Source organism: Amborella trichopoda, chromosome 10 (assembly GCF_054954075.1).
Source record: "Amborella trichopoda isolate Santa Cruz 75 chromosome 10, AtrichopodaSantaCruz75HAP2 v2.0, whole genome shotgun sequence".
Taxonomy (NCBI): Eukaryota; Viridiplantae; Streptophyta; class Magnoliopsida; order Amborellales; family Amborellaceae; genus Amborella; species Amborella trichopoda.
Genome location: NC_142345.1, coordinates 8746074 through 8752073, shown reverse-complemented (window position 1 = coordinate 8752073; position 6000 = coordinate 8746074).

The following is a 6000-nucleotide window of genomic DNA, read 5'->3' as shown; positions in this document are numbered from 1 at the left end:
AGTTCATCGACCACGACCATTAGACTGAACTCGACATTTTGATCAAAATTCGCAAGGTTTGAAACCGAGATGGAGTCGCACTACATAAGGGTAGAAGGCCTGGGAAATGTGATGTGAACTATGTGGCACTTCTATACCAATCCAGACCACCGCATTCCTGTTTTGGGGTCTACTTTGCCTATAAAAGTTACTATGTCAACCTTTTCAGCATCCAGAGACTTGAACAAAAACCCTAACCCTAATTTTAGTCGTAGAAACCCTGTAGTCCCCCTGTAGTCCCCCAATCCTTAGCTTTAGGCCATTCAAACTTACTCTAGCTAACTTCAGCGACTAAAATCAACCTATTTTAGTGATCAAAAGCCCTGGAGGTTAAGTTCCTATACATCTTTCTCTTTCCCTAGGGTACTTTTATTCAATCAGGATCTTCAACTTGAAGATCGAGGAAGAAGGACCATCTTCATCGTCAGATCTAGGCCCAACTCTGGGTGTAGAGCCTAAGGGCCATGCTTCGTAAGTTCTTCTTATCTTATTTTTCATTATTTTTTGATATGCTTTATTATTTTCTTTAGTTATTTAGCTTTATTTCTTGATAGATCTGTTATTCCCATGATCTCAAGAATCGAGTGACACTCTGATACCACTTGATGCAGTAGAAAATTACCAGCCGCCAATAACCAGCAAATCCATCGCGTTTTAGAGAGAGAAATAAAAAGCTGATAAGAAATCTGCAAAAAGAAAGCTCATTAAAGGAATTTTTTTTAGGTCGCCTTGTATTTGAATAAAACTTTTATATTTTTACAGAAAAAAAGAAAAGAACTCATTTTTGAAGGCCATCCTATTCGAAAAAAAAAATTTGTCTCCACCATTGTCAATTATGATATCTTATTTTGATTGATTTTCACAAACAAAAAAAACTTCCTTAATTTAATTCTTGCTATAGCTTTTTTCTCATTACTAGACAAAAAAGGAAGAAAAATTAATCTATTTAGTTAGTTCCTTGCTCTTTTTAGTAAGTAATATTTTGATTGCACAAAGTATATGCTTGTGATTCACTTGTTATATCTCAGTACACTCACTCACTACATTTTGGCAGCTTCATATTCGCTTGCAATATTTTATTACCAGGGAGTTTCTCTTACCTCTATAACCTATTGGACACTCTGAAAATGCAATGCCTAAATTGATTAGGATGTTTAAACCAACATTAGACTCCAAACAAGTGACCAGAGAACATCACACTTAGGGCCAAATTTGCATGTGCACTCCATAACATAGAAATATAGGTTTTATATATATTATTGGGAACAAAACAATTCTAGAGGGTTATTCCTCTGTTACAATTTACATCAGCCAAAGAAAAGGAAAATAAGATGAATACCCTTGATACAGGCCTGGAAACATATATATTCGTTTCTAGAGGAGAAAATATATAGACATATCAAAAGAGAAAATAATATCAAAAGGCATATCAGCTCTTATACCTGTGATTAAACACAAGCATACCAATCCTCAACTCTGGTCTTCCTTTAAGAACAGGCTTCAAGTGGATCGCATAAAATAATCTTTTTTCTCCCTCAGAGAATACTCATATATCAAAACTATATACTTTTTGTGTCTTGTGTATATCTCTCATTTATTAATTCTCACATAAATGAAATTAACATAAGTCCACTTCCGAAAGTATCCGAATTCCCTAAAACTAATGTGACCCTTCTCCCAGTGAGAAATGGGTTTATATAGATTCCACTATTAGATAACCAAATCTTCGCCTGATAATCATGAAGTTGTGATCTCTAAATCTGCAACCTTTATCGTCAACCTCGTATTGATCTACATCTCCATGATCTTTGTCTTTTTACTCTGATTATTTCCATCTTTATCTTTTCACGCTGATTTTCATTGATAGTGATCTCACTGCTTATCTTAATGGATTAAGATGAGTTAACCTATTTACACAGGTATCTCCCAATGATAATCGCCCTTTGCAGTAAATACTCATTCTCAAGGCATTCAAATTTTGAACACTCTGATTCCATATTCAACTGAGATATTGCCAGAGCAAAATCAGGAATCTGTTACTTCATCTTCTAATGCCCACTATTTAAGCACTGAGTGCAGCTGTGACATGTTTTCATATTTCTTCAATTGCTTTTAGATGGCTTATCTTCTTATCATAAAATTTGGCAAGTTGAAATAGGACTCAAAGATGAACGCAATGATCCTAGTCTCACTTTGAATAGATCCCAGACGAGAGAGATATGGTCTGCTCAAATTATGTGTTTCTGTTGGAAATTGTGTCACCAATAATAAGGGATTGCGGATGCAATTTCTTCCTCCATACATATCAAATATTTGCACACCTTTTAAGAGTGATAGAGCATCAAGTCAGGAATCCACTGACCCTAGTCCCAAGAGAAAATTCGTCATATTGAGGGAGAAATCTCAATTTTAGTTACCGCATGTCAATTTAGTTGTAACATACGGAATATAAAGCTCTTAAATATCTAACAACCGAGGTATATAAATGATAGTTAAGCCATCTTCCGATTGATATGAAACTTCAGGTTGAGGGTTATAAGGCCTCAAACATAAGTCCCTATGAGTTTCAGCTCAATTTCAAAATATGAAGTTCTGGGGTATCAATCAAGGAATATGTTAATTGACAGTGGATATAGGTTAATCCAAGCCCAAATATTGCCCAAATTATATCATTCCTGGACTTTAATATCAAGCCTCAACATATATATCTTCAAGGATCTTATCTCAATATACAACATATGGCAAGGTTTTTCTTATGCTCCGTCTATTAAAACCCCATAGACTTAACTAACAATGGATTAAAAAATTCATATCGTATCTCACCCAAAACTCTTCCAATATCCACTGGAGAGGCATTATCACAACCCCGCCCCTAGCCCCCGTACTGTACTTGCTAGAGGTAATCGGGTGTAGGACCATGACCAGAGGTAGCAAATGCACCTACTTGCCGAAGGTAACAGGGTGTAGGACCTGACCAGAGGTAGCGAATGCACTCAGTGCATTCGCTACCTCTGGTCATGGTCCTACACCCTATTACCTCCGACAAGTACAATATGGGGGCAGGGGGTGAGGCTGTGACAATTTATGGTATCAGAGCTGCCAGGATAGGATTATTAGCCTAAAGAGTCTTGGTTGTGTTTGGAGATTCTATTTTCTTTCGTGGTTTGCTTTGATTCCTTATTTTCAAAAGCGTTGAGCACACTGTCACCTAAGTGGCATTCGCTACCTCTAGTCATGGTCCCACACCCTATTAACCTCCGGTAAGTACAGTATGGGGGCAGGGGGCGGGGTTGTGACAAGCATACATATGCCATGGGAGTATATGTATCACATAATTTCGTCTTAAATTGAAACGTCTTCATGATCTCTTATTATAGACCGTAAGGTACAATGCACATGTGCAACTGACGATGGATTCAGAAAAACATATATATCAAACCACATCAGATTCCTCCACATATCACATGGATAGGCATATCGGGGCTTTAGGAGCACATGTATCCCAAATATTGTCTCTCAATGAGATGGCTTTTATATCTTCCATCATCGAAGGTAAGTTAAATTTGAATATGCTTAACTGACAAGCTATTGATATCATATCTTTATCAGTCGTAAGTCATGATATATACAGGCTGACTAACAAATAAAGATTTTGAAGGCATATTGGAGCATTCGTATGATGAATTTGAGGCATATCATATCTTGGGGCATATCTGAGCATGTGTTATTAAGAACTTGGGCTCATGTCCTATCGACAGTCGGTTAAAACATTCATCCAACGTTCGTTACTGACTTCGTCTATCAAGCATTTGTTGGAATACACTTAGCCTCATATGAGGACAAAGAGACACATTTATTATCCGAAATATATCTTCAAAGGCCAAGTTTGTTAAGCTTATATATCTTTCTTCCATACAACATTTGTAACGACAACCTATCCATGCTTGTTATAAAACTCACGCTTTTATTAACACCTCTATTACTCATCAGTTTAACACTCTCATATCCATAGCATTGGTTAAAAGCTTTATACAAGGGCTAGAAACATATCTTCAAGCAACCATCATTAAGATTTTCATCTGGAGTGCATTAGTGCCTCTCATTCTCTATCAAGTGTTCATTAAAATGTATCTAGTCTCGCTTGTGATTAAACTACACCCAACACTCACGGATTGGAAATAGATATACGATTTTCAAATCCCGAGAAGCGGCTGCTCTGAAGGAACTCCCTACTCAAAAGATCATTAAAAACGGGGATTAACGCCTTCTGTTTTCTTTCTGTTCGTTGCTAGTGGATGTTTTCTTCTTCCTTAATACTGACTCTTGTCTTGTTCAACTAGCTATGTTTTCCTGCTCGGCTCTTTTTCTTAAATTGAGCATTAGCCCCCTCCTCAGGGGGAATATCTACTTGCTTGCTACTTGACAAGAGAAAGAGTTTTTTAAATCCCTGCTATCCTCGTTCATGTACAACTTTAACACTTGACGGCTTGACTTCCAACCAGACTTCTCTCCTTCCAAAGCAATCAAACTACTTTCCTATCAACCAGACCATACTGCTTTTCACATAGAATATTTGCTTGCTTGAAATTTCTTGTTTGCCATATTGATTTGCTCCCACCACTAAGTGCATGTTTACACAACTGCGCACACCCACAAGGTTGACCACTTCGGTGCTTGCTCTGGAAGTATCAAACGAATTTGTTTTCTAAAACCCCCCAAAATGGGCATTTAAGTAGTAAGGGTTGAGAGTATAGGAGAAACCAAAATGCATACACTTGGACTACAACCTTATCGAAAACTTAAAACAATATAACTTGAATTTTACATAATACATTTGAAAATTGCAAGTACAACTTGAAAGTACAGCAACCTTTCTGTGATTACAATGAATATATGATTTCAAATTACTCTCAAAATAGAGGATACAACTCAATTAGGGCCCTTTGTCCAAAAAAATAAACGACACAAGGAGATCATCAAACTGCGTAAGTATGAGGTGATTTTGAAAATTATGCACCACTCAAGATTATAATGCAAAATTATACATAAATAAAATTCATAAAACTCAATATGACATGATCTCCAACATTATAGCACACGTATGCTCACGTGTATAATGCAATGTCCATGGGAAGCCAATTAGAGTATTAGGGTGCCGAGTTTAGGGCCTTGGGTCTTAGCAATGTGTCATTGGGTGAAATGTGATTGCATAACTCAAAGTTCAGCCAAATTCTTCATCTCAAAAGTGGCAAACTAGCATCTACTGATATACTCTTAAATTATTGAAGGATTTTTAGAGATCAAATGCTCAAAACAAGTGGAAAAACCGTTGGAGAAATCATGGCTCTTAGATCACAAAATTGGTTTGTAGAGTTCACAAATCAAGCCACACAGTCACCTCTTATGAAAACAACAATTTGAGGCATCAAAATGAATATCAAATTGACTGATTTAGTTATGAAAATCTCATAAAAATATCAGTAAAAAATATTTCAAAAATTACAAGGAAAAGCTCAAGGAAACTAGAAAAGCTCATAGAAACTAGATTTTTTTGTGCATGGATGATGCCTTCAAATGTATGAGTCAAAGGAAATCAAAGTAGATCTAAGAAATCAATGATCTAATGTCAAATTGAAGAAGGAAGCTTGTTGTAATATGGAATTCTCAGCAAAAAGAATTTAATTGGAATCAAATAAAAATTATGAGATCTTATTCAATTGATGAAGGTCTTAAAACTAAATCATTCGGGGCTTGAATTTGAGATTTGAATCACCATTAATGGAACCTTCATAGAGCCTCAATGGAGCTTTCTCCCACATCATCTTCATTCACACTTTTGAAGATAGAGAAAGGGAGAGGACATTGCTTAGGGCGTGCCACACTAAAGAGCTAGAGAGAGAAAGTGGCGTGCCATTTAGAGAAAGAGAGAGAATGAATTCAAATGTGTGGTATGAAGGTTTT